The sequence below is a fragment of the Jaculus jaculus genome, chromosome 3 (assembly GCF_020740685.1).
Source record: "Jaculus jaculus isolate mJacJac1 chromosome 3, mJacJac1.mat.Y.cur, whole genome shotgun sequence".
In the NCBI taxonomy this organism is placed as follows: domain Eukaryota; kingdom Metazoa; phylum Chordata; class Mammalia; order Rodentia; family Dipodidae; genus Jaculus; species Jaculus jaculus.
Window position 1 is genome coordinate 180533903 of NC_059104.1, and position 23193 is coordinate 180557095.

Consider the following 23193-nt stretch of genomic DNA (forward strand, 5'->3'; position numbering starts at 1 on the left):
GGTTCAGTTCTCTACCTGCATTCCCCTCACTTTGTGTCTCATCAGAATCTCCTCATTATATTGTACGTGCTGTGGAAGAGGCTGCCATATCCAATTTTATGTGCCTAGTGATGAGCACTTTAAATAAAGACACTTCTGAATTGAACAAATTAATGACTAAATTAATGGATATGAATAATGTAAGCATCTTATTCTGGCATCCTTTTAGAGTTTAGAATTCAGCCTAGAAGGTTGTTTTATTTGGAGACAGCCTCTTGCTAGTCTGCTAGGCTGCCCTCCAACTGAATTCTTGGGCTCACGTGCTCCTTCTCTTTTAGCTTTCAATAGCTGGGACTGCTGATGATGTTGCTCAGTGGCTGGGCACTCACCTAACATGCCCAAGGTTCTGGAGTCCAGCCTGAGCACTGCAACTTCCCTAGTAAAATGTATCAACCTGGAAGCTAAACAAGGTAATCTCTGCCCTGCTGGAGAAGTGACTGTGGGTGGAGCCCCGCCTGGGACTCCTCCAGGGCAGAAGCCTTGGCAATCCCAACCAGTTCATTTCCTGGGCTTGGAACTTTTGAAGTTTCTGACTGGCTATAGCACTGAGTGGTGCTTTCATGTTACCAACAGGGCCAGGCATTAAAACAAGCTCCAAATCCCCAAAGGGGGGAAAAAAATCACTGGGAGCCACTCAGCTTTTACCCATAAAGTTCTTACTAGTGTGTGTTATTTCCTGTGTCTGGAATCCACTTACTGTCACTTCTCAGAAATCCCTTTTCTTGAACAATGGTTCATAGTTTTCAAATTACAGCTAACTGCTGATGGGGATTTATTTAACTTTTTTTTTTTTTTTTGGTATGTGTATGTGCGCGGGGAGCATGTGTGCCATGAGTGTGCGCCCACATGTGTGCATTCATGTGGACATCAGAGAACAACATGGGGGTGTTATTCGGTCCATTGCTTTTTAAGACAGGTTCTCTCAGTGGCCTGGAACTCACCCATTAGGCTGGACCCGCTGGCCAGCTATCCCCAGGAATCCTCTGGTCTTTCTTTCCCAGCGCTGAGAATACAGGTGCATACCACCATGGCCAGCATTTTACATTGCTGCTGGGGATGGAACTCGGGTCCTCGTGTTTGCAAAGCAAACACTTGACCAACCGAGCTACTTCCTCAGAACCCTGGTGGGGGTTATTACCTAGGAGTGTGTATGATCTAGTTATTATTTGAAAGCTGAGTTATACTCCATATGAAGTTCATTGTGCACTAACCTTAAGAGTACAGCTCCATGACTCTTGACGTACCCATACACCCCAATTACTACCACCGTTTCTGGCCACACTAGGTTCCCTTTCTTCACACCTAGGTGCCCCAGCCCTCAGAGACAAGCCTGTTGTAAACTTCTCTCACCGTCACTAAGTGTTGAAGGGGATTCTATTGCAGGGAGCATAGGTGGACCGAGTCCGGGCTGGCAGGCTCCTGAGATGAATGAAACCCGGGCTCGATGCCCTCCCTAGGGCATCCCACGGAGGTCCATGGGTCCACGCAGCGATGGTTCTCCTCTGACCAGAGCCAGCCAGGCTGTCTGAGAGGACCCCTACTACCGAGCCGTGGACCCGTTAAGGGGCGCGCCAAGCTCCACGTAGGCAGTGCCCAGGCGTACCACCGTGGCTTTGACGCTTGCAGCGCGCCCCGCACTTTCTGCGTGGGCGATCCTCCAGCACCAGGGCCAAGCCGGGCGTGGCCCTGGGCGCGACCCGCCCGCACCCCAGCAGCTGGGTGGTGGTGGTGGTGGTGGGGTGGAGGAGGCGGTGCTCCTGAGCTGAGGATGTGGGGCGCACGCTCATTGGCCGATCTTCCGCGGAGCCCACCTCCCCGGCCGCTTTCCGCGCCCCCCATTGGCCATTCACGTTCCACTGGCGCTCGCTCCCCGCCCCCTCCCTCCCGCCCGCTCAAAAGGAAACCCAGGTCCGGGGGTGGGAGGCTGAAGAGCAGTGCAGGGTGAGTGGTCCTCCGGGTAAAGGTGCGCGCGGCAGCCAATCAGGAGCGGACGTGGAGAAGAGGCTCCGCGCCAGCCAATCGCGTCGCGAGGTTGCGGTCGGGGACTGGGGCTGACGCAGCCAATGGGCGTGCCGCTGTCTGTCCGCTCTTCAGCAGCCGGCCGGGGGCGGTGGAAAGCGAGTGAGGAGAAGCGCGACGGCGGCGCAGCCATCGCTGCTGCTGCTGCTGCTGCTGCTGCTGCTGCGGGCGGGCGGGGGGCGGAAAGCAAGGCCCGGGCTTCTGCTTGTAGGTGAGGGGCACGGGGCGTCACCGACGGCTCGGCCTTGGCCGGGTCCTGGGGCCGGCTGGGGGGGGCTCCGGGGCTGGCCCGGCCGACGAGCGGCCTCCGGCCCGCCCCCACCGCGTCCGCCCGGGGGCTGGGCGAGGGGGAGACGCCCGCGGCCGCCGCGATGGCCCGTGCGCGGCGTGGGGGGGGGGGCCGGGACCGCCCGGGGGAAGGCGGTAGGGCCGTGGGTTTAAGCAGCCCCGGGGGCCGGGGAAGGGGAAAGCCGGGGCGGCAGCCTGGGGTGGGAGGCCGCGGCGAGCGGGAGGCGGTGGGCTGAAGGGCTCCCGGAGGAGCGGCTTCCCGCGATCCCGGGCGGCTGGCGGTCGGAGCAGGCCCGCGATTGAAAGCTTCCCGGTTGGAGGAGGAAGCCGAGTGATGGGGAGGGGAGGATGCTCTCGACCCGCCCGGAGGCTCCGGGGAGGAGGCGCGGGGCCCAAGGTGTCGCTCGGCCTTCTTGGAAGCCGGCGTCGGGTGGGGTTGCGGGAGAGGTCAGCGGGGAGCCGAGGGAGACCGCGATGTGGGCGTGGAAGGCGAAGGTCTTTGCACCCCGAGGACACGTGCGTGCGTGGGGAGTCGGGGGGAAGCGGACCGAAACCGGAAGGTGGCGGAGCTGGGGCGAGGTTTGAGGTTAGCTGTGGGACTTGAAGGCTTTTATGTGTGTGTGTCTGTTAGAGAGCATACAGGGAGGAGTCGAGGTTGGTTTTTCCGTGTGCTCCCGAGGCTGGGCATCTTGTGCACGCTGGAGTGAGAACAGAGTCCGCAGAGCCGACGTCTCGGGTGTGAGCAAGGCTCGCAGGTCCGCTCTCTCCCTTCTCTTGAAGCCTCCTTAACTCTCAACGCTCTTCACCCATCGGCCTCCACACCCTTCCCTTGTCCCGACCCCACGACAGTCCTTCTGTCTCTCGTCGTTTTGTCGCAGCAACACACAAACTCATCCTGTTATGAATATTGTTTTCTTTGTTTTGATTCTTTTATTTGTTTATTTGAGACTGGGGGGAGGAGGGAGGGAGAGAGAATGGGCATACCAAGGCCTCTAGCCACTGCAAATAAACTCCAGACATAGGTGTGGATACTGGGGTGTCAAACTTGGATTCTTAAGCTTCAGAGGCAATTGCCTTAACCGCTAAGCCATTTCTCCAGCCCGAATGTCATTTGCCTTTCATTGGGTAACCATGAGGAATTGTGTAATTCTTCACATTAAAGAAGAAAGTTAAAGGCAGCATCTAAGATACTCAAGATAATTTGCCCTACAGGGCAGTTTCTGAATTACTGTGTTGGGCGTGTATTATAACACAGTGTAAAATGATGTAAGATCTCTTACTGTACAAGTGAAAATTAATGTATGAGTGTACTCTTGCTATTCTGAACACGCAGCTACTTTAGTATAGTGGAATTTGATTAGGTATTAAGTTTGTTGGGCAGTTGTTTTCAATTTTGGGAAGAATTTTGTAGTCAAATAGATTCAATTGGGCTGGAGAGATGGATCAGTGGTTAAGGTGCTTACCTGCAAAGAAAGCCTAACTACCTGGGTTCCATTCCCCAGTACCCACATAAAAGAGAGAGGATGTGCAAAGTGGCTCATGCACCTGGAGTTTGTTTGCAGTGGTTGGAGGTCCTGGCACTGCCCATTCTCCCTGTCTGTCTTCTCTATACCTTTCCCTTGCAAATAAATTTTTAAAAATAGACTTAATTGTTTTCACTCAAGAAAGACTTGGAAACTGTATCATTGCTACTGCTTTTGTGTTAGAAGCTTTCGGAATATTCGTGGTATAGGCAGAAGAGGTGGCCACATTTCCAGTGGGTTTACATAGGTATACTTGCTGCTTGTGTTTAGGACCAAAGGGCTGAAGAGTTGCAGTGTCAAAGACAAAACCCAGGAGAACGGCTGTATAGGATGTTTTCCTAGTTCACCTGATCAGTGTATCACTGTAGCCAATGGATCATTCCTCAGGAGGGAGAAGTGATTTTGTGGAAGCTATCTGTTGGTAACACTGTGATCACATTTTCCCCTTTACTATAATAGGATACCCAAGTGCTGAGTTTCCATGGATGGATGGGGAGTAGGAAATTAATCGAGGGCTTTCTTGAAAAGTGAATTTTGAGCCATCATCTGCCCTCTTAGGTTGAGATACAGGTTACTAGAAGACAGAATGGCGGCAGTCCAGTAGTTTGTGCACAGCATAAGCAGCTGAGGACAAGAATCTCAAATTCAGTGTGTTTTCTAAGGAGAGCTGCCAACCTCTGAATGAACATGTGAGAATGGGCAATCAACTAAACGGATGATGACAGCTTAGCTGATAAATGCTGGTTCTGTGTGATGGCTAGGAGAGAAGTAGAAGAGTTGATGGGTTGAGATAGGCGGTAAAGGAAAGTGCACAAAAGTACTTTTTATTATTATTATGAGAGAGAGAATATGAGAATTGGCATGCCAAGGCCCCAGCCCCTGCAGTTGAACTCCAGATGCACGTGCCACCTTATGCACATGTATGACCTTGCTCCCTTGGGTCACCTTGTGTGTCTAGCTTACCTGGGACCTGAATAGTCAAACATAGGTCGTTAGGCTTTGCAGGCAATTGCCTTAATGGCTAAGCCATTTCCCCAACCCACAAAAGCTTTTTGCTACTTAAGAGAATATAGTGGACATAAGCTACTGAGAGATAGATTTAATAGCTAATCATATGTAATGTTAAAGTCTTTTTCATGGAGTCTCACACTAGACTGTATTGATGTTTGTAATAATAGCAAAATTTATAGATGCTGCTTTGCACCAAATTCTGTTTTAAACTTTTCGAGTATTCTCTTTTGGTTATATCTCATAAATGAGGAGGCTGAGGTTCAGACAGATTTAATTCCACAAGATAACACCAGCTAGTAAGTGGCAGATAAGGGTTGGCAAAATCAGGCAGTAAACATTAATTGCTCATTTGGAAGATTCCAGGCGCTGGTTAAGTGCTGGAGATTCATAGCTGACAAGAAAATCCAAAGGTCAGATCTGAGCCTGTTACAGAAGAGATCAGTTTAAAAAAAAAAATCCAGTAAAAAAACCAGTAAAGAAAGAAAAACATTATTTGGAAAGTTTTTTTTAGGGGGGTAGATATTGAAGAATATATTGTTTCTAGGACATTGTTTTAAGAAAGAGGGGGGTATTCAGCAAGAAAACATTTAACAGAGAGAATCACAACAGTAATTGAAAAGAAGGAAGAAAAATGTGAATTTAGTCTCAAGAAAGCTGAAATGCATTATGACATTGGTTGGTAATCATATTTAATGGCAAGTACTCAATAGATTTAATATTTGGTGTGATCATGGTTATGGTAAATTCATAGGAAAGATCATGGTAGGGCCCCTTGTGATGTTTTACTCTTTGGCTAGAAAGACTGAGTACTTTAAAAAATGCTTGTATTTTTTTTTTTTTTTTTGTGTGTGTGTGTGTGTGTGTGTGTATTTGCAAATTTTAAAACAATGAGGATTTGTTATTTTTATAATTAGGAGTAATACCCATGCAACAGAAATAAGGTAATAATAATGAGGGAAAGGTGGGTCTAAACTTGGAGTGGGAGAAAAGATGGTCTTATTTCAGTGCTATATCAGATGAGCCACATTGCTAGACCTGTTTCCAGGTTGGAAATGTCTGGATTGTTGGTAGAAACTGAAACTGTGCATATTAAACTATGGCTCTTGCTTAATCTGAAGGACTAGGTTCTTAAAGCACCCTAAATCAGAGATAGGGCTTGAATCTTCTCAACATTTGTTTCATAGAGTTTAATGAATGAATTTAAGGTTAAAAGAAACTCACAAACTATTCATATAATTGAGTCATTTTATTTTTATTTATTTTGGTTTTTCAAGTAGGGTTTCACTCTAGCCCAGGCTGACCTGGAATTCACTGTGTAGTCTCAGGGTGACCTCAAACTCATGATCTTCCTACCTCTGCCTCCCAAGTGCTGGGATTAAAGGGTGTGCACCACCACACCAGCTCTTGAGTCATTTTAACTATTTCTTTTGGCATTATATCTTTACTTCTTCCCATACTTATTTCTGTAGTTCCTGTCTTCAGTGGGTTTATAATGGCCTCAGAGGTCAGTAAATGGTATAAAAGTGCTGCATTTATGTATAACTATTAAGCAGCTAAAAATTAGCCATTGTTTTCTGTCCCTAATTTGAAGAGAAACATGGCAAGAAAATAATTTTAGTTATTGTTTACCAAGTAATTAATTCCAAAACAATAATAGAATTTATGCTAGAATCAGTACTGATTTGAGTCCAATCTCCTAAATGAAGGAGAAATCTTATAAGTCAGTCTAGGTTCAAATTTCATTTGACCAATGGGGATTATGGAAGTAAGCTTAATATTAATGTAATTTTAGTTTTGTATAGACATGATACTATGTTTCTTAAATATATACAAAATTTAATTTTAGAATTATCTATGTTATCCCATTTTACAGATGAGAATGAAGCTCAGAGAAGTTGCTTTCCAAACATTGGAGAGCTAAGTGCCAGAGCTGGGCCTTAAACCTTGCTTTGACAGGGCAGGTGTCACAAGTCTTATCAATCCCAGCATTGGTGAGGCTAGGCAGGAGTATCCCAAGTTTAAGGTCAGTATCTGGCTTTATAGTAAGACCCTTGTCTCAAGGAAATAAAGAAAAAAAACTTTGCTTTATTTTTAAAATTCATGCATATAAGGATTTATATTTGCTTTTCCGAGGTAGGTTCTCACTAACTCAGGCTGACCTGGAGTTCACCATGCAGTCTCAGGGTGGCCTTGAACTCACAGCAATCCTCCTCCTGCCTCCCGGCTGCTGGGATTAAAGGGGTGTGTCACCCCACCTGGCTATTTTTTAAATGTGAAAGAATGCTGCGTACCCTTTGGTATTTCATAAGAACTTGCTCCCTAGAAAATGAGACTCTTGCTGCAGGAGTTTGAGCCTTGTGACCTTGCCTCCTTAATAAATGGTAGTGATTTTAATGTCTTCCAGGATCCACTATATTGCCTTTTCCTGCTTTAGAGAAGCATATTTCCAAATTTTAGCACTTTTTAAAATCAAGATATTTTATAGTGTCTTTTAAAATATTTGAAGTGGACACTGTGTCTTAAAGACAAATGGATCTAGGATTGAGGAAGTATGGGGATTGCATGTAGCTTTCATGTAAAGCAGATTTTATTTCATGGTCTTAGAGTTTGTGTTCATTTTCTTTAAATTATGGTGTCGAAGCTCATTATCTTTAGTGAATATGGTATAGAAAAAATGTAGAAAATTCACATTGAACATGAATCAGCCGATAAGGGTTTTAATTTTGACTTTGTTAGCAATATAGTGTTTGACTCCAGGCAAGTCACTTCCCCTCCCTGAGCTTTAGTTTCCTTTCTGTTAACTGGAGGAGGATGGAGAAATTTTAAAATGTATTACTGCTTTTCTTTAACTGTTTATTTCTTTTCATCTCTTCTTCCTCTTGCCATTTTTGTCATGTATTCCTGATATGTATGGTTGTGTTCTTAATTGTTAGAAAGGATGAATTGTCTTGGGTATCCCATGTTTACTGAGACAGAATATCTTAGCATGTGTCCATAGAGTTACTAGTGGATAAATGGGTGACAGTATGTTTTATCTGAGCTAATAAAAAACCATATTAGCTGGGTTGGGGAGGTGGCTCAGTGATTAAAGGCACTTGCTTACACAGCTTGCTGACCTGGGTTTACTTCCCAAGCCATCCACATAAAACCAAATACCAAATGTAGTACAAGCAACTGGTGTTCCTTTGCAACACTGAGTAGGGCCTGGTGCACCCGTATATACACACATGTGAAATATAAAAGAAAAAATATTTGAAGGCCATATTACTAAAGTTCAATAACTTAAAAACACAGCTGGAAGCTGGGGCTCGGTTTTCAGGTGGAAGGCGCAGCTCAGTGGTGAGGAGGTGCTTGCCGTGTGCAGGACCTGACTCAATTCTGCAGTGCCTCAAAGGAAACAGCTACCACAGAGCTGCTGTTGACCTTCCGTCGGAAGGTACATGTGCTTAAAGAGTGGAATGTGTTTACTAAAATTCAGTTACTCTGCTGCCTGGATACACAAAGAAGAAACCTAGACCTGTCATTAAGAAGCCCTCAGTTACATATCACCAACCATAGCACAGGGTGGTGAACTTTAACTTTAGTTCTATCCACTTTCCCCTTATTTTGAAGCAGATTTTATTTTGAAACAGTTCTGCCATACAGCCTAAGAGTAGACATGTTAGTGTAAGGGAAATGAGGTCTATTTTGAACTTGTCCGCCCTACTGTGTTGTATAAGAGAAATGGCATATAGTAAGCTACTGTATGACAGGTATAAAAAGAGGTGGTGTGGCAGAATATGTATGAAATGGTTTAGTAATGGTGAACCATGTACCAAAAATGGTAGACTCGTAAGTGGGAATTGACATTGGTTTGGAATCAAAATAGAATTTAGATAGGTGGAGAAAGATCATTTAGGTGATGATGTATGGGAAATCACATGAATTAAAACATAGAAAAAACTTTGGCTTCATAGAATAAGTTATATCTTAATCTGTGTCTCTTTACCTTTTTAAAAAGATGATTTATTTGCAGTCAGACAGAGAAGGAGAGGGGGAGGGGAATGGGCCTCTTGCCACTGCACATGAACTCCAGATACATATGCCATTTTGTGTATCAGGCTTTACATAGGTAATGGGGAATTGAATCCCGGCCATCAGGCATTGTAACCAAGCACCTTTAGCCACTGAGCTCTCTTTCCAGACCTCTCTTTAACTTTTAATTCAGATCCATACAAGGTATTAATTGGCATAGTATAGATCTTACATTTATCAGTTCTTAGAAAAAGCCAAGTGCTGTATGAAAAATTAGGGTGCTTTACTTTGTGAATGTATTCTTTACTCTGGTGATTTATTTGGCACATTCTATTACAAAATGCCAGTAGCTTATAAATATCTTATAACCCATGTACTAATCAATCCACTTTGGCTAAAATGTTTGTATGTGCCATTAGCTTTCAAGGACAAATCACTTGGTGACTAAATAGTGGCTCTTCTGTATGCGTGCATGCACATGTGTTATTTGACAATTTTGAGACTGTTTTGAAATTACTATATTTCATGGAATTCTTTTCATAAATATTGTCATGGAAGTTGATGAGAAATCTTGGATTGATTTATGCCATTACATGTTATGAAGTATGAAAAATAAGATCTTATGTATTCTATAATGCAGAATTCTGAAAGTTCATGAGCCTCTTTGAGCATCTCATAATGTTGTCCTGTCTCCACAGAAAAATATACCTGTACGTATAACTTTCATTCATACCCACGCAGCGCAGCGCGCGCGCACACACACACACACACCCCTATATACCTTCAGGGGCTTATTAAAACTCAGCTCGGCTTACAAAATCCTCTGCAGTGTGTGGACCCAGGTCCCGTGTGTGCATGCATGTGTACCAAACCCGGGGTCTTGCTTTTTGCTAGGCAAGTGTTCTATCACTGAATCCAACCCTTGCCTAATAATTCATTCTCTAATGTGCAGACAGAATGCATACTGCTGAAACTCAACTCAGTTTTATTTTATGTGTTATGCTTCCCTCTCACAAACAGTAATAGGAGTGATAAAATTATGAGGTTTATTATGCAAACGTGGTGAAAAAATGAGATCAATTCTTAATTGGATTCTTGGGGGAAAAATAATCCCTAGCCAGAATTTTGTTTTATTTTTTTTGAGACTGAGTCTCACTGTGTAGCCTAGAATGACGTTGAGCTAATGATCCTTCTTCCACCTTAATCTCCAGAGCACTGAGATTACAGATATGTGCCATCTTTACTACAGACTCTGGAACTGGTGTATGGTACCTTATGTACATGATATAGAGATGCTATACACTGCATTAACGGAAAGTAAAACATACAAGAATGTGTAAACACCCCTTTGTCCCCCTGCAGAAGTAAAGGAAGACAATTCTTTGACAAGCCTTGTCCTTAAACAAGGTGTGTGGAGGAAAAGATCTTTTATTTTGATGTTCACATCAGTGTTGACCTAACTGCAGGGTTTGTGTCGGTAGAATGATTGTCAGTGGAGTCCTGAGAGCATAATGCTCCTCACCCACTTAGTTTAAGAGGTGGTCTTTAAAGAATTTCTTAGAAACATGTTTTCAAAGACCTATGGAATGCACTTAAATGTAGGCCATGATAATGGTTATTTGCACAAGCAGAATCCTCAGGGGAGAGGAGCCAGGTGACTTAGCTGACAGTGGAACATTTGTCTCTCAAAGTAGAACATAGATTGAAGATGCCAAACAGTAGGTGAATTGCTTTAAACTGTGATAACCTTTCTGACCTGTTGGAGTTAATAATTCCCTAAGTACCAAATGTAAGACTAGGCAATAGTTTATTCCAGTGCATAGTAGCAGAAATACAGACATTGAGAAGATTTCATGATCAGTGATCTGGCCTGCTTGTCACTTGATTTTAACAAGAGACCAGAGATATTGACTTAATCCAACCAGGATCACATAGTTAAGGCAGTCCTCATGGCATAACAGTTCATTACACTGGTTTTTGATAAGTCTTTTGTTCTTTTTAAAGTTTTGGCTGGGGCTGGAGAGCTGGCTCATAAAGCCTCTTGGCCCAGCCAGGTGTGGTTTTCCATTGCCTACGTAGAGGCAGATGCACAAAGTGGTGCATGCATCTGGAGTTGTTTGCATTGGTAGGAGGCCCTGGCACATCCACATTCTCATTTTGTCTCTCTCTCTTTTTCTTTCCCTCTCTCAAATAAATAAATGAATAAACATATATATTTTTAAGTTTGGCTATCTTTTCATTGTGGATCTCAGTATCCTGAGACGGGAGTATGTTTAACACTTGTGTTTGTGGCCCTGTGACTTTAATAAATTGACTTAGAATTCCCTGAGTTTTTATTTTGCATACTTTTCAACAAATCCTTAGTATGCTAACCTGTGGGGTTACTAGGCCATTGAGGCAGAAATGTTAGCATCCCAATTCAGGTCTACAGATGAAAGCATACAGAAAATCCATGAAGTAACCATGATTACTCTTATGATGCTTGTGTTTTCCTGGGCTGATCCCTGAGAATTTAGGTGCTTGATGTATCTATGAACCTGGCAGGTTTTTTTTTTTTTTTTCTTTTGTTTGGTTTTTGAGGTAGGGTCTCACTCTAGTCGAGGCTAACCTGGAATTCACTATGTGGTCTCAGGATGGCCTCAAAGTCAGTGATCCTCCCACCTCTGCCTCCCAAGTGCTGGGACTGAAGGCGTGCACCACCATGCCTGGCTTGAAACTGAGAGTTTTAAAGGTAAATTAAAGATTTTTGAGAAGATAAGCTGGATTCGGTTATTAGAAGATATCCCTGGAACTGTTCTCTCACTCAAAACTGGGGACTGGAGAGACAGTGGACATTCAAAGTACGTAGCACATCCTGCTTCTGAGTTCTTACATCACATTTGGTTGGAGTGGCCCGGGAGAAGGCTAATCCCATTCTCCCACAGTAGTGTGCTCCCAACCGGGGAGCTACTTAAATCCTAGCCACTTAGCTGTATCGCTGTACTTACGCTCAGTAATGTCCACTTTCTGGTGGACTAACAATTACCAAGGTAAAAGAATATTTTGGAGAGATTTCATGAGAGATGTGGCTTCTGAATAAACTAACAAAAATAAAAGCCTAGTGTATTTAGAAAACTCATGATGCAATTTGTTACACATTCATTTAGGTTTAATAAAGTAACTAAAACTAAATTGGTAATGATAAATCCAAATTAGGGGCAGTCTTTTAAGTTTAAACACAAGAATAATTGAACACCTTGCCCAGCTAGAGATAGCACAACTTAAACGTAACTGACTGCCTTGTATTTGAAAATTAGAATTATAGCATTTAAAAAAAATTGCTTACACGTGTGTGTGTGTGTGTGTGTGTTTATGGACACGTTGGAGCCTCTTGCCACTTCACATGAATACAGTATACTTGTACCACTTTTTCAAGTGCCTTATGTGGGTGGCTTGGGAGTTGAACCCAGATCTACAGGCTTTGCAATCAAGTGCCTTTAACCACCATGTCATTGCAGTCCGAGAATAATAGCTTTTTCGGGATGAAGACATGGAAGCATTGGGATGTGAATGTAATAGAAGTCTCTGTGCATTCTAGTAATGTTCACTTTTGAAATTCTTGATAACTGACTTAATAAGTAGCTTTATAAGTAGCTTTATGGATCAAAGGGAGGTCATGCTTGTAAATCATTGGTAGTCCAGCAAAGGTTTGGTCCATATTTAGATGACTGATAGGGTGATTAGAAGCTGTTCACCAGTACTGCTCCCCTGGGCAAGTTAGGAAATGTGTGAAGGCCTTGCTTAGGGTTTACTGAGTTCCTTTGATATGCTGATATACTTCCCTAATCGGATTGCATATATACGGTTTCCCAACCCCATTGACCATAAAACTAACCTGTTTTTAGATTAAGCCTTGAAAAAAACAGGTTCAGGAAGCATACATAGAAAGTGGCACAAGAGTAAAGGGCAAGTACAGCCCGGGCGCTGCGCTGCTTCCAAGGGTTACATTTGCTATGATGACCGTGCTGAGTTTTTAATGCTTTTATGGTCAGAAGTGCCTGGTTTTACCACCTTATTTTGAAAAAAAAGATTGATTTTTGTGAATAAGTTATAATAAACTTTAATTAGAGTGCACAAGATACATAATAATTTGCCTGAGTCAGGTTTTTTAGTCAGGCTGCATATCATCCACATAGAATGTTCAGTGTAAAAGAACTTATTTTCCTTTAATGTTGACTTAAGTCAGTAATTTGAAATATTTTATTTTAATTTTGAGGTATATTATAGACAATATGCAACCTTTATGACTTTTTAAACAAGAGGGCTTTTTCAATTTCCTCTGCTGTTTTAGCAAGGTTTGAAAGGCTTCATCTTTGGTGACACGTGTTAGTATACTTCTGTATACTAGAATGCTATTTCACTTAAAGATGAGGATAAAAATTTCTTGTCTTAATATGAAACCATTTGTATTAAGGTAAGGAGTAAACATAGCAAAGTCATTAATCTACAAAATATCCAAAAGAAAAATATGATTGACAGTGGGAAATAGTTTTTATTTTAAAAGACTTCCTTCCCCCTAGAATGGAATTGAATATTTTCTAAACAGTAGAATAATACTGCTTCCTCAACCCAATTCAGTAACTTAACTAATTGCTAGAGCTGTTTGCAATTTTTGGTTTAGATAATTTCTTCCTATTCATTATTCTGTAAACAGGAACATTGTCCTTTTATAGTAATTTTATAATAGACCTTATAGTAATTATTCCATGGATCTTGAGTTTGGAAACTGGCGCGGTGATAAATAGGCATTACTGAGAAATTTAAAGTTTTCTGGCAAGCATGGAATTTTAATGCTACCGAATTTATAGTTCTCTGACTTTTAAAATTAACTTGCTGTTTTGAGAGGTTTTGACACCTAAAATCTTTAGGATGGTATGATCCTAGAAACATTCTAGTTCTTGTGGAAGCACTGTGCTTATGGACATTGGTGTACAAAATAGTCATGTTGTAGTAGCATGAGCGCTCATGAGCCTACTGAGATTCCTTCCTGCCAAGAAGTACCTTAGGCATTGAGAACAATGGAGCCCAGCTAGATGATGATGCATCAGTGCCTGCCTGTGTGGGCAAACAGAGTGGCCATTATTTCCACTTCAGTGGTGATCACAGCAGAGTTGGACGCTAGCATCTTTTATTGAAAAAGAAATGCTAACCAAGATGCTAGAGCTGTGCCTTTGTCTGGGGAAAGATGCCTGATAAGCTTGTGTTTTTTTGAGAAAGAGAAAGGAACTCACTGTTCTTATCAGCTTAGCTACAATAAATAGTTGGCACACTTTGAGTTTACTTTTTTTTTCTACCGCTAACTTTTAGGGAAAGTTCTGTGTTGTCTTAATCAAAAGACTACATACAGATTGCATCTACAACCTGCTTTAAAACATCTGCACATGATAAATATATGCAGCTTTGTCATTGATTTAAAAAATTCTATAGTTACTAAATATATAGTAGAAAAATCCTATCTAGGTTTTTAACTCCCAGTATACCTCCTGATGAGAATCTTATTAGAAATCTCAATCTCATCTCTTCCTTCCCCTTCCCTTCTCTCTCTTCTCTCTACTCTCCTCTCCCCTCCCTCCCTCCCTCCTTCCCTCCTTCCCTCCTTCCCTCCTTCCCTCCCTCCCTCCCTCCCTCCCTCCCTCCCTCCCTCCCTCTCCTCCTCCTCCTCCTCCTCCTCCTCCTCCTCCTCCTCCTCCTCCTTCTTCTTCTTCTCTCTCTCTCTCTCTCTCTCTCTCTCTCTCTCTCTCTATATATATATATATATATATATATATATATATAAAGTTTTGGTGTCACTAAAATATGTTGTCTTGCCTTTGACTAAATATGTATCAATTCCAAATGTTAATGTGGTTAAAGTTCACAGTTAATTGAACATTAGAAAATGTCATTATTCAGTAAATGAGATTATTGGTAGAAAAAAAGTTGAAGACATGAAGGAACTTTTTTTTTAAGTTTTGGGTGGCTAAAAAGATATGTAGTAAGAAATAATTCTTTGTTATTTATTTATTTATTGTTAAATACAAATTACAGGAGGACATTGTTTGAGCTAAGGTCCTGTAATAGCTTCTAATAGACCTATCAATAATCAAAATGAAGTTGTTCGTGTAGACGTTCTATATCACTACACCATTATTTCTCTGGGAAATTAGGATTATAGGTATTAACAACTAAAATGACCAAGTTTGGTTTTGGTTTATTTCTGTCTTTGGGGGGGAGGATCTAAAAAACCATTCTCTTAAGCTAGGCATGGTTGTACAGCCCTGTCATCCCAACACATGGGAGAGTAAGGCCAGAGGAGTGTGAGACCAGCGTGGTTTATGTAGCAATTCCCCATCTCAAGGGAAAGAGAAAGCAATCAACAACAGTTCCTTGGAATACCTGTTCTATTTTATGGAATGAAATGTTGCTTAATTATAGAATATAAAGTCAATTAAGATTACTAAATTACATGTTCAATCCCAGCACTACAAAAAATCAAACAAGATTGTTAAACTAAATTGTAATTTTGTCCTTTGACAAATTTCCTAAATGGATTTAAAAAATTTTTTTGTTATTTTTTTATTTATTTGAGAGCGACAGAGAGAGAACGAAGCAGATAGAGAAAGGGAGAGAGAATGGGTGCGCAAGGGCTTCTAGCCCCTGCAAACGAACTCCAGAAGCGTGTGCCCCTTTGTGCATCTGGCTAATGTGAGTCCTGGGGAAACTAGACTCGAACCAGGGTCCTTAGGCTTCACAGGCAAGTGCTTAATCACTAATCCATCTCTTCGGCCCTCCTAAACTGATTTTAAAGGCAGTGAGCAGTTAGGCAGTACTGCAGTAGATATGAACACTTGGCCCCAGAGTTCAAAGACATTAGGGCTCATATTCATGTCTTTATTTTGTACTCTAAAGTGCTAAAGACTAGTTGGTTGAAGGGATCCCCTAACCAGAGCCACAGCTTGAAGGTACAGTTCTAGCATTTAAAAGCCAGTAGGGTAGTTGTCCAACCTGAGGTAGGGCTTATGTGTCTTTGAATTTGTGTTGTCTTCAAGTCATCAGTAGTCAACAGAACATGGCAAAAGTTATACTGTAATGTCCAAGGTTGAGAAAAGGGTGTGAGAGAGAGGTGGGGAGACTGCCCAGTGGTTAAAGGTGCTGGTTTTGCAAGCCAGCCAACCAGAGTTCATATCACCAGAACCCACATAAAGCTAGGCACAGAGTGGTGCACATATCTGTGGTCCCAACATACCTACAGGAATGGGAGGTGGAGTCAGAGTCCCTGAGCAGACTGGTTTTCAGTGACCACTACCAGAGAGACAGACCCTGTCTCAACAGACCAGGTAGAACGAGAGAAGACTGGCATTCCAGGGTTTGTCTTCTGACCATATGTGCACTGTGACAGTGTGTGAAGGTGAGAAAGCATGTATTTACTTCTGGCTGTTTGACTGTTAGCAGTTTTGTAAACAGTCTTAACTAGCCTGCTGTAAGGAAGCACGAACTACAGCATGCTTAAGTTCAAGCTAAAACTGTTCAGCTTTAATTGCTTAGTGGAACCTTTCCAGAATTCCTGACTTAGAAAGTGTAAAATAATTAAATAGTGGTGGTTGTATATGTATTTTTTGTTTTGTTTTGTTTTGTTTTGTTTTGTTTTTGAGGTAGGATCTTGCTCTAGTCCAGACCAACCTGGAATTCACTATGTAGTCTCAGGGTGGCCTTGAACCCATGGTGATCCTCCTACCTCTGCCTCCCAAGTGCTGAGATTAAAAGTGTGCGCCACCACGCCCGGCTGTAAACTGATTGTACTGCATAGTGACAGTCAGTGTGCTGCTTTTCCTGAGTGGCTACCGTGCACTGAGGTTTGGCAACATATGGTCAGTAAACACATAATTTGATCTGAGCTCAACATTTTTTTGATGTTTCATAAAACTTCCCTTCTACCATTCTTTTCTATACCCATTTAAAAAGCTATTCCCACTGTAAGTTTTTAAGAGTAGTTTTTTGTTTGTTCCTGTTTTTTGAAACATGATCTCTATCTAGCTCAGGCTGGTCTTTAACTCTTCTTGTAGCCAAAGATGGCATTGAATTCTTGATCCTCCTGTGTCACCTCCTGAGTGCTGGGAGGGCACGGTGTGCCAGCACGCCCAGCCAGAAGCTGTTTTGTAGGGAAGCTTTCTTGCCATGTGTGTTGGAAGAATGCATTATAGTTGTCACATGAGAGACTATAGGTCATCTTTAGAAGGTCTTTGCTCTGTGTCTTAATTGTCACCATGACATTTGGCCCTCTATTAATTTTTTAGGACGATGGTGACAGAGTTTCCACACATCTGGTGCCCAAGTTTAATGGGAACTTACTGTTTCAAGGCTGCAAACATGCTGTGGATGTATGAACTCATAGCTCAGCAGGGCCCTGCTGCCTCTGAAACTGACAGGGAAATCATTCCTTGCCTCTTCCAATTTCCTTGTTGGCATTCTTTATTCCCTGGCTGAAGGCTGCATGGCGTATCATTGCAGTTGTTGTCACATACATTCTTCCTGGGTGACTGTCATAACTGTCTGTCTTTCAAGGATAATAGGAAACATTGTGTTTTTAGACTGCTGATTTTCCATGGATGCTTGTCTCATTTATGATGCATTTTCTGAATGTTGTAGAATATCGGAAATCATTGTTTAGAACAGCAGCTGGCAAACTATGGCCTGCAGATTGTGGTTTACTGATTCATGAAGTTCTGCTGGAACATAATCTCACCAGTTTGTTTATTGCCGAGGCTGCCTTAGTCCACTTTGCATTACAGTAATGAAATACCTGAGGCTGGATAACTGTATAAAGAAGGGTTAGAGGTTCAAAAAGCTGTGTCTGATGACGGCTTCATTGCTGTAAGAGTCCCAAGGTGTATAAACATCATATGACAACAGACAAGAATGTATGTATGTCATGGTCAGCTTTAGGCTACTGGGACGAACCTCCAAATAAGGCTCAAGTTAGGAGAGGATGGGAATTGATTGGAAGTTCACGGGAAGTTCCATAATGGTGAAGAAGCTGGCCCTTGACACAGATCCATGCCGAGGAAACAGCCACCCCCTCCCCCGCACCATAAGCAAGCACGCTTCGGGAACCCAGGCAGAGCTCCATTGCAATGCATACCTGTAGCTGGAAACAGATCTGCCCACAGTGATCCCTTCTTCATCCAGGCAGCTGGAGATTTAAATTGTAAGCTTTAATAAACTCCTGAACTTGTTGGACATCCATTCAAACTACCAAAATGTGTGCCCACAGCCTCTTTCCTCTCTGTGACGCCATCAATACTTAGTCAAGGGGCTTCTATTCTGAAGACCCTACCTGATCCTAATCACGTCTCAAAGGCCTCTTTAAACTGTAGTTAGATTAGATTTCTGTGCTCTTAATAATTCACAGTGGGATTTAAACTCCAGATAATTGGTAGTGGGACACACCATTTTCAAACACAGCAGCCACTTTTGTGCTAAAGTTGCATTTGAGAGGTTGTTTCTGAGCAGTGGCCCACAAAGCTGAAAATATTTGCTCTTTGGCCTGTTCTAGAAACCATGGTTTATCATGGTTCTAGGGATGCCTAACTTATTGCTGTTTGTGACATGACATCATCTGCAGGTATGTGTGTGTGAGGCTGTATTTATAGCTATCCTGACATATATGAGGCCCACAACCTACAATTTGGACATGCCTGCCATCTTTGGAATTCTTGTTTTATGTGATGTTTTGCAATTAGTTTTTAAATCAGTCTGTTAGGCACTAAAAGGTGGTTTAGCTTAATTAGCTGCCTGTTTCTTAAAGATCCTTTAGTATCACTTCCAAGTGGTACTCCAGCTGAGACGTACACAAAAATGGGATAAGCAGAATTAAAGACTTAATGTCAACCCAGCATTGTGCGAGGCTATGCTAAGCGCAGGAATTGTTCCTGACTGTGTCTGGTGGCACAGGCCTGCCTGTTCTGTAATCTCAGCTAGTTAAAGAGGCCGAGGCAGGATGATTGCAGGTTGTAAACCTACCTGTGCATCTTGTGAGACGTCTCAAAATAAAAATTAAGAGGGCTGGAACTACCTCAGTGGTAAAACCATCACCTAGCACGTATGTGTGGCCCCTGGTTTGTCCCAAGTCTCCGCACACAACCACAAATGAAATACTCTGTTCACTGTTAGGCTTTGGATGTGTTTGCATGTGAAACACACAGAGAATCCAGCTTTAGCAGAGAGAGAAGTAGAGCCTGGTGTTGAGTATAGCGCTAGTTGGTGGAAACTGAATGCTTAGACATTCGTTTTTACTTCAGATTCTGTAAATAAATGTGTAGAAGCTAAAACATGGGTCATGTGCTGATGAAGGTTTTAACCAGTTACTATGTGCAAGATCAGTCACGGTTTATAGTGCCAGTACCTCTCAGCTTTATGAACGTGGTAGACACTGATGGAGTGCCCCCCCCCCCAATCAATGTTGTCCTCTGGGAGAACGTTTTCCGCATTCTGTTCAGGAAGTTTGACCTGTTTCTCAATAGTTTGATTTCTAAATATAGTCATCTGCTTTTTTTCTTCTTCTGTTTTTGTTGTTTTTAGGTAGGGTCTCTCTATAGCCCAGGCTGACGTGGAATTCACTATGTAGTCTCAGGCTGGCCTTGAACTCCCAGCGGTCCTCCTACCTCTGCCTCCCAGGGTTGAATTATTCAGTACCCGGTAAAGCCAGATGCTTAGTGCATGTGTCTGCAGTTTGCTTACAGCAGCAGGAGGCCTCTGGTGTGCTCATACTCTCTGTCTTTCAAAATGAGTGTCTTTTTTTAAAAAAAAAAAGGACTAGTCTTATTTTCATGTGAGAATAGATTTTTCAAAATTGTATAAATAGGGTTAGGGAAATGCTCAGCAGGTTAAGGTATTTGCTTGCAAAGCCTGCCTGTCTGGGTTCCATTTTCTCAGTACCCACATACAGCCAGATGCATAAGGTAGGAAATGCATCTGGAATTCATTTGCAGTTGCAATAGGCCCTTGCATGCCCCCGTCTCAAATTAAAAAAAAATTATAAATGCAGGTGGAAATTGTAATTGTTTTAAGGTAAACTAATGGAAAGTGGCTAGTTGAAGGGAAAGTTATGTTTCAATGATTTTTCTCATAGCTGTTCTTTCCAATTTTACAATGGTCTAGACAAAATATATGATGTGTGCATGTAAAAATGTATGAAAGGATTTACAGTGAAAGGCAAAGATGTTCCTTTTCCCTTCCCCATAGTTACCTAGCTTACTGCCTCAGAGGAGCCAGCATTACCATTTTTTTTGGCATTTGCCAGAAATAATCTATGTATTCATAAGCATATGCATACACTTAAGCAATTAATTTTTCATAAAGTGATCATAGTTCACTGCAGATTAGTTTTTAAAATTTGTTACCATGTTTTTTTGTCGCTGTCTGTTGAGCCACTTTTTTTTCTTTCTTTTGAGAATCTTAATGTAGCCTAGGCTGCCCTTAAACACTGTGTACCTGTGGGTGACCTTGAATTCTTTATCCTTTTGCCTATACATCCCAAATACTGGCATTATACGTATGTACTACCATACCTGGTTTATATGGTGCTGAAATGGAACCAGGGCTTCATGCATGCATGTAGTTGGTGAGCATTCTGCTAGCTGAGCCAAGTCCCCCAGCCCTTTTAAATACAGAGCATCCCTTTAAGAATATGCCATTTCTTCTACTGCCCCAAGTGGAAAGGCTCCAGTGATCTGAACTCAAGGTATAGTGAACACATCATTTATACGTATGCCAAGAAGAGCTGCAAGGTAATTTCTTTAGAAATAAGAGTTTCAGAGTCCAAAGTCTTGGTGTTTAAATTTTAATAGCTACTACCATTTTATACTCTTAGTAAAGACTGACTTGGTTTATTTTGTACAGTTTATCTGTTAGGGGGAGGCATCTTTGCAAATTTGAGAAGTGAGAAGTGGATCTTGTGCCATCATTTACAGCATTTTGGAGCACTGTGTTTCGTGTCACTGGATATATATAGTAAAGGGGTACACGTGGAGTGAAGACATATTCTGAGATTTCATTCCTTTTCATTAAAAACAGATTTTTAAGTAGCCTTGCTATTCAGGAGCACTGGGGCCTCTCTGCACCAGCAGTGAGAGTGAATCCAAGAGAAGTTGCAGGATCACTTAGTAGCTTTTAGAAGCAAAGATTCTCATCCCGTGCAAATTGAATTAGAACCAGCGCTTGAGGTAAGTGCTTTAACTGCTGAGCCATCTCTCCATCTCAGACCAGTATTTCAACAAGGTCTCCGGGTCATTTATGTGTGCTTTACTGTTTGGGAAGTACTAGTGGTGGGCTTACCTGCCCTGAAAGTTTGTGGCCTCCCAAGGAAAGTGTACAAATTACATATAGAAGGGATCGTGGACATGGAATGGCTCAGGAATTTTGGTTCTAAATTAGAGTAGTTAAATATTTGAGATGTTAGAATATTGTTTTTCTGTTATTGTTAGCTTCTTGTTGCTGGGACAAACACCCAACCAGAAACAGCTTATGAGAGGAAAGGGTTTCTTTCAGGCTCACAGAATCCAAGGACCACCATCTGGGTGGAAGAAGCTGCCTCAGTTCCGTACATGCACAGCAGACAGAGAGAAGCCAGCACCATCAAGTGCATTAGGCCTAGCTCAAACTGGTACTGTACACACCTAAGGGCCAGACAGAATAGTTGCACCCCAGTCACATACTTCCTCTAACAGGGTTCTTCTGCTGGAGATTTAAGTAGGAAGTGTTACTTTAATTTAAAAAAAAAAAAAAAAAAAAAAAAAAAACGGAAGCCAGGCGTGGTGGTGTTTGTACCTTTAATCCCAGCATTCAGGAGGAAGAGGTAGGAAAATCACCATGAGTTCGAGGCCACCCCAAGACTACAGGACCTTTTAATGATGTAAGAAAGAGTTTCTTTGACATCTAATTAGAGTTCATGAGAACAGCTTAATCAGTGAATAATCTTGAGTGAACTCACTCATGTAATCATACTCAGTTCAGTGAAATAGGAAAAATTAGATCTCCCTGAAAGTCTGGCACCTAAGTTAGTTATGTGTGTTTGGACTTTGCATTATTAGAATTGTATTATTTTTCCATCTATTATTTGAGAGCTTTCAGTTGAGCTGTTACATAGAGCTTAAAGAATATGTAGACATGAGCTGGAGAGATGGCTTACTGGTTAAGTGCTTGCCTGTGAAGCCTAAGGACCTCGGTTTGAGGCTTGATTCCCCAGGACCCACATTAGCCAGATGCACAAAGGGATGCACGCATCTGGAGTTCGTTTGCATAGCTGGAAGCCCTGGTGCGCCCATTCTCTTTCTCTTCCTCTCTCTGTCTCTTCCTCTCTCTCGCTCTCACTCTCAAATAAATAAAGATAAAAGAAAAAAATTTTTAAAATAAGGTGTGCTGGACCATCACACCTGGATTTTTAAAAAAAAATATGTAGATATTTAGCTTGATAGATATGTGAGGTTTGTTCACTTCTAGGATGCTGCACAATACTTACTTGAACCTATAGTTCTGCCTGTTAGTGCTAGTGTGTGTTAGCATTTTGGTTGACTATATCTTGGAGGAAATTAAGTCTGCAAGGCCACAGACTATGACTATGTTCTCAGTAAATACTGCCAAACAGGCCTCCAAAGTGATCGTACCCATTTCTTCTGTACTGAGACTGTAACCAGGTCTCAATTTCTGTATTTTCTAAAAGTTTAGGAATAATCAGGGTAAATGGGTTGCATATGTATATGTAATTTCAGCCAGTAAATAAGTAGTTATGGCTTAACTATTGATTTGAAAGAGAGAATGAGAATGGGCACACCAGGGCCTCTAGCCATTGAAAACCAACTCCAAATGCATGCTCCACCCTGTGCATCTGGCTTTACATCAGTACTGGGGAATTGAACCTGTGCCTGTAGGCTCCACAGACAAATAAATGCCTTATGTGCTAAGCCATCTCTCCAGCCCTTAACTCTTTTTTAAACCTTCAAATACTTGCTATAAGCCTGTTTTCTTAAAATTATTAATTTATTTCCCCAAATTAAAAAAAAACAAGTGTGTGTGTAAATATTACATCATCTATTTGATAGAAGAAATAACTTTTCATTGTATTTTTGTAATAATTTTTCTTTGAGACTTAGTTAAATTCATAAATGACTCTTTCCAGGGAAAAAGTCATTCAAAAATTTTAGAGAAGAGAGGAAATGTTTTAGACTGTTTCTGAAGTGTAGATCAGACTGATTTTTTGGGGACCATTCTGAGACTCTTCCTTCGA

The 23193-nt window shown here is 42.0% G+C and overlaps 1 protein-coding gene across 1 annotated transcript in view; it reads left to right on the forward strand.

Annotated features, from left to right (window-relative positions):
• Positions 1-2148: 2148 nt before the first annotated feature.
• The window catches only part of Far1 (fatty acyl-CoA reductase 1), a 65551-nt gene continuing 44506 nt past the window's right edge, over positions 2149-23193 (forward strand). Inside the window, exon 1 of the mRNA XM_045145354.1 lies at positions 2149-2269. The gene's annotated coding sequence lies outside the window, so the exon portion shown is untranslated. The remainder of the gene's footprint in view (positions 2270-23193) is intronic.